The sequence below is a fragment of the Ctenopharyngodon idella genome, chromosome 5, assembly GCF_019924925.1.
Source record: "Ctenopharyngodon idella isolate HZGC_01 chromosome 5, HZGC01, whole genome shotgun sequence".
Lineage (NCBI taxonomy): Eukaryota > Metazoa > Chordata > Actinopteri > Cypriniformes > Xenocyprididae > Ctenopharyngodon > Ctenopharyngodon idella.
This window is the reverse complement of record NC_067224.1, coordinates 22,293,966-22,303,901: the sequence shown is the minus strand read 5'-3', so window position 1 is coordinate 22,303,901 and position 9,936 is coordinate 22,293,966. Positions and strand designations below refer to the sequence as shown.

Sequence of the window (9,936 nt, the reverse complement as noted above, 5' to 3'; positions counted from 1 at the left end):
AGGGCAGAGTTTAATTTGGTCTGCACTCTGTATGGAGAAAAAAACTAAATATTGTAATAAATTTTATATTAAAATAATTAATCACAAAATCTTTTATAATTCATTGTTTGGTCACACAATTTTGGCACAGACTATCATAATGATATTGTATTGATACCCATAGTACAACAGGCTATATGTTGGCTATATGTTGAACTATATAGTTCAAAGGTAGCTGTCTGTTGTTCGCAGACTTTGAGAAGAAGCCCAGCCGCAGAAATCCTGGATATAGCAGATGAGGTTGGATTTTGATTGACCACTGTGACAGAACCACGATGAGAGTCCCAGGGGTGCTACTTCTGTCCTGGAGAGCAGGTGAAAAACATCTCTAGCTCAGCTGACCCACAGTACACCACCATCTTCCCCTAAAACGTTGATATTTTAGAAGTGCAGACAGAAAGAGAGGGTAGTTGGAATCTGAAAACACTGTAATGACCACGTTGGAGATTTGGAGCAGCTGCTCTGAGGGATCTTTTATAGTTAAAAGTGACCTTTCTCCTCTGCCCCAGCAGTGAACTCTCTTATTGCTGTTATTAATGTAATAAAACAAACCTCTCTCGCTCTCTCTCTCTCTCTCTCTCTCTCTCTCTCTCACACTCTCTCTCTCTCTTATACACACACGCACACACACACACACACACACACACACACACGCACACACACACACACAGGTTTGTTTTTGTGAATTGTGGGGACATTCCATAGGCGTAATGGTTTTTATACTGTACAAACCATATTTTCTATCGCCCTACACTACCCCTAAACCTACCCATCACAGGAAACTATGAACATTTTTACTTTCTCAAAAAAAAAAAAAAAAAAAAACTCATTCTGTATGATTTATAAGCCTTTTGAAAAATGGGGACATGGGGTAATGTCCTCATAAGTCACCCTCTCCTTGTAGTACTTATGTCATACCCATGTCATTATACAAATTTGCAGAGGTGTAAAGAGTACCTGAAAACAATACTTGAGTAAAAGTACTGATACCTTACATCGAAAATGACTGCACTACAAGTTACAAGTAACCAATTACAATACGACTTGAGTAAAAGTCTTAAAGTATCTGATTTTAACAGTACTTAAGTATTTTACTCATGCTGAATGTAGGCTCAAAGATACACTAGTCCTGAGAGACATGCCAGTGAAAATAAGAAACAACTGATTTGTAAGATGAGAAATCAAGTTTATTTTCTAAAATCAAAATAAAACTGAACACCTCAATATTGCAATGAATCAAGGTCAACACAGCAACCTTTTAAACGTCTACAGCTCAAGTGCACAGAAAGGCCATAAGTAAACCAATATCCTTCAAAATGGTCTTGTCAATATAGCGGATAAATAAAACAATATTAAGTAAAATTAAATAGTCAAAGTCTACTGTATGTGCTGGTTTGAGCCTCATCACCAGATGCAGTCAACATCTGCGATCAGCAACTACCTGCTAATGCACTCACATTCACAGAAAGTATCCTTGTTGACAAGTTTTGGGTGAGTCAAGGCAAAATGCACAAGATATAATACCTTCGATGTCCTTAGATGGCGATATCGCTTCTTTATATCAGAAACAAATTGCTGCAGAAAAGGTTAGCTGCCATGAAAAATGTAATTTGTAATTGCATTACTCATCACAAATGTAGTGGAGTAAAAAGTATATTTACTTGCTCAAAAATGTAGTCAAGTAGAGAGTAAAAGTTGCCAATATCTTTGATACTCAGTACAACTACAAAGTAGCCAAAAAGATACTTAAGTACAGTAACTAATTACATTTACTCAAGTACTTTACACCTCTGCAAATTTGTGTCCTGATATGTCACAAAAACGTGTGCGCACACACACACACGCAGACACTTTTCACTGCCAGAATGCTTTTTTTTTTGGCATTTTTAGCATTATTATTTGTATAGTACAGAATAGAGTGGACATGTGGGAGAGAAACAGGGACTGGAAAGGAGCATGAGCCAGGAGTTGAATGTGTCAAAGGGCCAAAAGTTGAATGAAAGTCAATGTAACCTGCACTTAAGTTGCTGGGGAAAAAAAGCAGCACTAACACACAAATCGTTTCTCAATACCAGATACGCTAATATTATTTATATAAAATATTATTTATTGAACAATAATATTTAATGAACAATAACAGCCAAGTTTGAACAATTCATTCAAAAGTACAAAGGTTTAACAAAAATATATTATGAAACTTAACTTTGCCCTTAGTCAAAACTATTTGATCGGGAACAAATAACAGATTTGTAATATCATTTACACTATCTACATTGCATTTACATGTGTGGTCACCAAAAACTGCTAGATGCAAATATTAATGCTTTAAACCAATGAGCCAGATGCTAACAAGTTGCTAAAGCATTGTGGGACCACACATATCAGCCTGCTAAATGCTAAGCAGAGGTATGAAGCGGCCAAAGACGGGGAATTCTGTGACATCCTGTGCAGGATCCTTTGGAGTGGGCCATGGAAGGAACAGTTTTCACATGAACTTCTGGAGTGGCCAAGAGAGGAATTCTGACCATGACATACAGCTCTGTCTAAAGTCAGCTGTGACTGGGATTTTTTTTTACTTTTCCTAGGCAAGTAATATCACCAGATGCTTATATTATTGCCACAAGCCAAGGGTCACCAGCCAAGGCATGGAGGGAGGGATGCGACGTCAGGCCACCAGATGATATGTTGACGTCTACAATTAGAAGAATTAGAAGACATCTCAAAAAAAAAAAAAAAAAAAAGCCCCAAATGCACAAAAATACATAGGCAACATTCTTAAAGAATATAAATTGTTAGGGGGGAAAATGGGGGTGGGGTGGGGGGGGAAGAAATATACTGTATCTTCAAAATCATTTGTAGCTGATCTTAGGCTCAATACCATAAACCATTCATGGAAAATGATTTTCTTCAAATCAATCCGTCAGTTTGGGTTTTGCTGCAGGAGGGATCGAATCAGGTGGCAGCATTCTGTGCAGAACAATGGAAGAAAGTCAGATCATTACTTTAAACTTTACACCTGCAGTGTTTAGAAAATCTGGAAAAATTCCTGATTTATTTTAAAAAGCCACTTGGCTCATGTGTTACTTTTTCCTTGTTACTTTGTTTTGTATGATTCTTCTTTTCTGTGATGAATGCCATCTTACCATTTGACATGCCAGGCCCAAACCAGATGTCGTCATCAATCATCTGCATGTCTCTGGGTTCTGGAAATCGTCCACACACCAGCAAGAATAAGAGCACTCCCAGAGACCACACAGTAGCTGGTTTACCGTGGTACTTGCCATCTATGAAGTACTCAGGTGGACGGTACTTTCGAGTGCCTGAAAGAAGGAGATCGTGTTTGATGGGTAAGCTTGAAATCCCACGGCATGTTTTCTTTGTAAAAAAATATCTGGTGTAATTTAATTTAAAAAATACTACTTCAAAAGTGAGAAATGGTTTATATGATACCAATTTAACTTGTCACTAGAACTTCTAAAACTAGAGGTCTAAAACTACAGGTTTGATGCATAATACATACCACAGAAGACGTCATAGGCAGATTCTTGCAGGAGATCCCCGCACCTGAAGTCGATCAGTTTGACCTCAAGTGTTTCTGTGTTTATCAGCAGGTTCTCCAACTTGATGTCACGATGGAAAACTCCACGGCAACAGCACATGTGAGCGGCCATTGTTGCCTGCGTCATTATAAACCGTGCTAAGTCCTCATTGAGGGTGCCGCCGTAACTCTCCAAAAAATCCCACAGATCAGGGATGCTCCAAGACCATCATGTATTGGTCAGGTTGGTCCTGTCAGTCCAGCAGCTCAATGATCTCGGGAACTTTGGGGCCCCTGTTAGCAAGGACCAACAGGCCCACCTCTAATGGAACGGGTGTGGGATGACCATGCTAGAAGAAAGATCATGAAGAAAGAAGGTGCTGTCAGTGTGTTTACACATTTTAATTTGAAAACAGCAGAAGAACAGGTTAGCAAGTGTCGCCTACTTACAATGTTGATGTATTTCATGTTCTGTGGCTTTCTGGCAATTTTCACTGCCACCTGATCAACCATAAAAATTGTTACATTTTTCATGCACTAAATAGTGAAAATAATAAACACTAAAAGGACTTGAAATGGGTATAGTGAGACAAAACAATTTGTTAGTTAAATATTGTAAGGAAATGACAATACCTCAAGGTCATCCTCCAATCGTTTCCCTTCATAGACAGATCCAAATCCTCCTCTACCAAGCATTCTGCCGATTTCATACCGGCTCAGAATGTTGTCTGTTAAAAGATGAATCATTTTAGCTGACATGAAATGTCAAGCATGGTCAGCAGCGAGTGAATTGTTTGAAATTAGGGCCTGTAAACTTACCCTCAGTTGTCCTGTCCACTCTGTTGTTGTGATCTGGTTCTGGACTGACTGGACTGAGGTGGACTGGAGCTGGAGGGGTTTGAACCTGCTGATCTGCAGGAGGAAGGCCTTCAAGACCACTGGAAAGAGGTTCCTGAAAACCATGATCCTCTAGAGCAGAGGCACTGTACTGTAGAGAATTCTGATCTAAAGCAGGGAATGTTAAAGGGTTAGTTCACCCAAAAATGAAAATAATGTCATTTATTACTCACCCTCATGCCGTTCCACACCTGTAAGACCTTCGTTGATCTTCGGAACACAAATTAAGATATTTTTGTTGAAATCCGATGGCTCAGTGAGGCCTCCATAGCCAGCAATGACATTTCCTCTCTCAAGATCCATTAATGTACTAAAAACATGTTTAAATCAGTTAATGTGAGTACAGTGGTTCAATATTAATATTATAAAGTGACGAGAATTTTTTGGTGCACCAAAAAAAAAAAAAAAATAACGACTTGATGGCCGATTTCAAAACACTGCTTCAGGAAGCTTCGGAGCACAATGAATCAGCGTGTCGAATCATGATTTGGATCGCGTGTCAAACCGCCAAACTGCTGAAATCATGTGACTTTGGCGCTCCGAACCGCTGATTCGACACGCTGATTCATTATGCTCCGAAGCTTCCTGAAGCAGTATTGTGAAATCGGCCATCACTATATAAGTCGTTATTTTGTTTTTTTTTGGCGCACCAAAAATATTCTCGTCGCTTTATAATATTAATATTGAATCACTGTACTCACATGAACTGATTTAAATATGTTTTTAGTACATTAATGGATCTTGAGAGAGGAAATATCATTGCTGGTTATGGAGGCCTCACTGACCCACTGAACGGCATGGTGAGTAATTAATGACAGAATTTTCATTTTTGGGTGAACTGACCCTTTAAACATTAAAGTTCCCATTAATGGATACTTAAATATGCCTGAACATTATGTAGACTTTATGATGTACAGAGCTCTAGTAAACAAAAAACAGTTACACATTTTCAAATGGTCATTTCATTTACCCTCAGCACTTCTCTCATATTTTGCAGCGGTATTGCTGCCGCTCCAGTCACAGAAATGAGGAGACGGCAGCTTCTCAAAACTATCCATCCTTCTCCTCTTTCTCATTGGCATCTCAGTGTCCTCACCAACACTAACGGGCTGATGGTTTTCAGCCGCATCGGTGCTGGATGTTGTACTCTGATGGGAGTCGTACACCTGAGCACTGTGAGAACTTCGTTTTCTCTTTCGGCCAATGATAAAAGATATATGACATGTCCTGGAATAAACGTCTGATCATGGCTTTGATCTAACTTCAAATGATTTTTGATAAAATGTGTGATGGTGTGGATTTTTAACATATTGTAATGAATGACACTTCATCCTAAAGAACAGAAAAATTTCCCCAAATTTATGAATTACGTTTCCATTAATGGACACTCATATCTAGCAGAAAATTATGCAGACTTTATGATGTACAGAGCTCTATAAACAGATTCTCAAACGGTCACTGGATTTACCCTCAGCGTGTCTCTCACTAACGGCTGCAGTGTTCTGATCCTCCACTTTCTGACCCTGACCTGAACTGCAGCTCCATTGAAGAGTGAGCAGCTCTCCAAAACTACTCTTCCTCCTCTGTCTCTCCTGACTATCATTTTCCTCACTAACAGGCTGATGATACGCAAAAAACAAAAACAGAAATCAGGGTAGGTACCTACATACATTACACATAAAAGAAATTTGACCTCAAATTTCTTCTCATATCACAAAGAACATAAAACAAACGCACAGAAAAGGTGTAAAAATCTTCCAAATATTAATATATATTCAGAGTCATTATGAGACTCAATACCTCAAACCAATCCTCAGTTGTCACGTCCACTCTGTTGTTGTGATCTGGTTCTGGACTGAGAGCTGGAGGGGTTTGAACCTGCTGATCTGCAGGAGGAAGGACTAACGTTACAAGACCACTGGAAAGAGGTTCCTGAAGACCATTATCCTCTGGAGCACAGGCGCTGTACTGTAGAGAATTCTGATCTAAAGCAGGAAATATTGAACAAAAGCATGTTTCAATCAATTGTAATTAGGCTATTAAACATTGCATACTCATATTATGGTGATTCTTCAGTTGAAATGTTTTATTGTTTTAACTTTATATAGTTTTAAAACAAGCCTTGTTTAAATATTTAAGACATGTCTTGGAAAAATTATACTCATTGCAATTTCAGTTGTATTTCGATATAATGTGTGATGGTGTGAGTTTGTAACATATAATGACACTTCAATGACATTCTCAAATGGTCATCTGATTTACCCTCAGCACTTCTCTCGTTTGCAGCGGGATCTTGATCTGAGCTGCCGCTCCTGTCACAGATATAAAGAGACGGCAGCTTCTCAAAACTATCCATCCTCCTTCTTTTTCTCATTGGCATCTCATTTTCCTCAACAACACTAACGGGCTGATGGTTTTTAACCGCATCGGTGATGAATGTTGAGGATGTGCCGCTGTAAGAGTCGTACACCTGAGCACAAAAACTATGTTTTCGCTTCAACATTGTCATGATAACAAATGTTGACTCGGGTAACTCAATACGAACAGCAGACGAGACAGCAACGAGAAGACTGGGAAAACTGAGGGTTTGACACTGTTAAAATTAAACCAGCACACACAACTTTCTATTTAATTATGAGGTGATGTAAGGAATGTGATCCTGAGTGACACTTTCAGATGCGCGTGAGACTGAGACTTCTCACAGCTTGTTTCTTATTCTTGCTAAAATTTGTTATATAGGTAAGTTATATTTAGGAAAATATTTCTAATTAAAACATCTTACCTCAAGGGTCTCACTTTAACCTCACTTCACAATAAAAAACAATATTTTACCCTATTTAAATGAGTTTATTAACTATAGGGCCTATAAAAACTTACAAAATACAACATAAATTCACAGACTACTATTATGCATTGATAAAAATAATTGCTTTGTTTATATATATATATATATATATATATATATATATATATAATTTTTAATACACAGAATAGCTTAGGATAGACTTGGTTTTCATTGAATTGTTTCTAGTTTACTTCTCAGTTTGTTCATTACTTCAGTCTTTCTCATTTCCTCCTTGTTTGTCTCCTAGGTTACAGATTTGATTAGAGTCCTAGTTCAGGTGTGTCTTATTAATTAGTATCATTAGCTCCTCTGTTTCCTATGTTTATAAGCCCTCAGTTTCTGTTTGCTCTTGGTTGTCATTGTTGTCTTTAGATGTCTTTGCATACCTGTTTGCCTCATTTTTGTAGTGTAATTAAATCTTTTGAGTTTTCTTGGAACCTGATTCTCCTGCCTTCTTTAGCCTTGATGCATACGTCGTTACAAAAATAGCTTTGTTTTAAATTTTAAGGAATTAAATCTTTGTTTATGAGACACTTGACTTCTCTTCTTAGATGTTTTTGAGTTTAAGTATAACTTTCACCTTATAGAGGACCTGAATACAGAAACTTCTAAAAGATTTATACTATACCAGATAAAGAAACAGGAGTTAGACCTAATCGTTAGTTCTGACTTACAGGCCTACAGTTTTTTTCCCATATAAAGATAAATAGAAGTGTTTGGAAAATGCAGAGACGATCACAAACATATTTCATGTTGAAAACAGTGGAAGAGTATCAAGGCTCTAGCCCTATGACTTAGAAAGTCATATATAGAATAAAGAGGGAGAGATTCAAACTTGTAGGGTAATAAAAACAAACATCCCCTTTGGATATCCCTTCTGGCCACTACTGTGTATATATATATATGCTCATTGCTAGCCAAGGCTGCATTTATTATTATTTTTTGTTGTCGTTGATATTTTGAATATTTTTGTGAAATATTACAATTTAAAATAGCTGTTTTCTGTTTTAACATATTTTAATTTATTCCTGTGATGGCAAAGCTGAATTTTCAGCATCATTACTCCAGTCTTCAGTGTCACATGATCCTTCAGAAATCATTCTAATATGCTGATTTGCTGCTTAAAAAGTAAAGAAATAAACAATTAAAATAAAATTTAAAAAATCAGTTCAGATTATTATCAATGCTGAAAACGATTGATATTTATATGGAAACTGTAATGCATTGTTTCAGGATTCTTTGATGAATTAAACCGTTCAAAAGAACAGCATTTATTTGAAATAGAAATCTTTTGTAACATTGTAAATGTCTTTACTGTCACTTTTGCTCAATTTAATGCATCCTTGCTGAATAATTAATTTAATAATAATTATTATTTTATTTAAAAAATCTTACTGATATAATTTATGTTTAATTAATTTTATATTTTTATTATATAGGATAGTGAAATGGAGACATGAAAGTAAGGCTGAGAGAGAGGGAATGTGATAGAAATAGGATCAGGATAGGAGCCAACATCTCTTACTAAGCATGTGCACAGTCCACTGCACCACAGCTCTGGAACACTGTTTATTAATATTATTAAGAAACGAGGGTTCTGGCATGAGGGAATCCCACCTAAAGAAAGAGCAATTCCTTCCAAAAGAGCAGCCGTTTTTCTTTCTGTTAAACTGTAATCTGATCATTACATTTACATCCATGCACCTGGCAGATGATTTTATCCAGAGCAATTTATGGTGCACTCAGAATACACATTTTCCCAGGGAATCAGGTAACCTGCATCTGCCATTTGACTCCTCAGATGTATTTGAACTGCTACTGCTTCTCCGAATGACTCACTTGTTGTTTTAGAATGCACAAGCACTTTGCATTTGAGTCTGGATGGAAGAACAATGGTTCAATAAGATATTAAAACAACAACAACAAAAAAAACATGTAAGCAGACACAGATTTGTTGAGCTGCAGCTCATGTCTGTCTCCAGTCTGCACTCTACAGGAGCTGGAGACCTCAGTTATACTTCAAACAACCAATTACAGACTTCACTGCAGCAGCTGACAAATCACATTATTATATTAATTATATTCAGAATTCATTAACATGACAATATAAAATATAAGACCACAAGACAGTATAACTAGAAACTTGCTAACTTGCTGTCATTTTCCCACATTTTCCACATGCTCTTCTCCGCCCCATCTTCCTTTGGTTCTCTATATTGACACACTTGACCAAAAACACACTGAGAAACTTCAGCAACAGACTCAGCAAATGAGCCTGTCCTAGATTATAAAATCCACACACAACGCTTGATATTTATAAACTGTGCTGATGTTGCCACAAAGGGATAGTTTACCTAAAAATAAAAATGTCATCCCAAACTTGTGTGACTTTCTTTTATTCTTGGGGAACACAGAAGAAAAGATTTTAAAGAATATTGGTAACCAAACTGTTCTGATGACCAGTGACTTCCATGGAAAAATAAAAAGAGACATTTCTCAAAATATCTTCTTTTATGTTCCACAGAAGTGATGACAATGATCATTTTTGGGTGAACCATCCCTTTAAGACCAACAAGAGGTCAGCTTAGCAACCACAAAACCATTAGATACACGCATA

At 37.1% G+C, this 9,936-nt stretch overlaps 1 pseudogene; it reads right to left on the bottom strand.

The window, feature by feature from the left end:
- Positions 1–2,428: 2,428 nt before the first annotated feature.
- LOC127512876 (serine/threonine-protein kinase pim-2-like) lies at positions 2,429–4,300 on the bottom strand (annotated as a pseudogene).
- Between the last annotated feature and the right edge of the window lie 5,636 nt (positions 4,301–9,936).